The sequence below is a fragment of the Colobus angolensis genome, unplaced genomic scaffold (genome assembly GCF_000951035.1).
Source record: "Colobus angolensis palliatus isolate OR3802 unplaced genomic scaffold, Cang.pa_1.0 Scaffold42, whole genome shotgun sequence".
In the NCBI taxonomy this organism is placed as follows: Eukaryota; Metazoa; Chordata; class Mammalia; order Primates; family Cercopithecidae; genus Colobus; species Colobus angolensis.
In genome coordinates, this window is record NW_012117599.1 from 115,543 (window position 1) to 115,879 (window position 337).

Here is a 337-nt window from a genome sequence, read left to right on the forward strand (position 1 = left end):
AGAGTGAAGCTGTTGAAAGCCTACAGCCGACCCTCTGGATAACAGTTGAGATGTATTTTAGAGAAGGAAATGATCCTGTCACAATCCCAGACCTGATCACAGCTGCAAGCATGTCCTGGGAGTGCGGCTTCTTGCTCTGTCAGCACCAGAGCCCACCGTAGAGCCACAAGGGTTCTGCCCGATGTTCCCACTTCAGGGAGTCTGGGCAGGTGCAGCTGAAACACCCAGGGGGAAACCCCCAACCCCACTTCTCAAAAGTACATGCAGAGGCAGACAGAATGAAACACGGCCCCCAAACCTCAGACGTACGGTTCAGCAACACGGCCCACCATAGAGC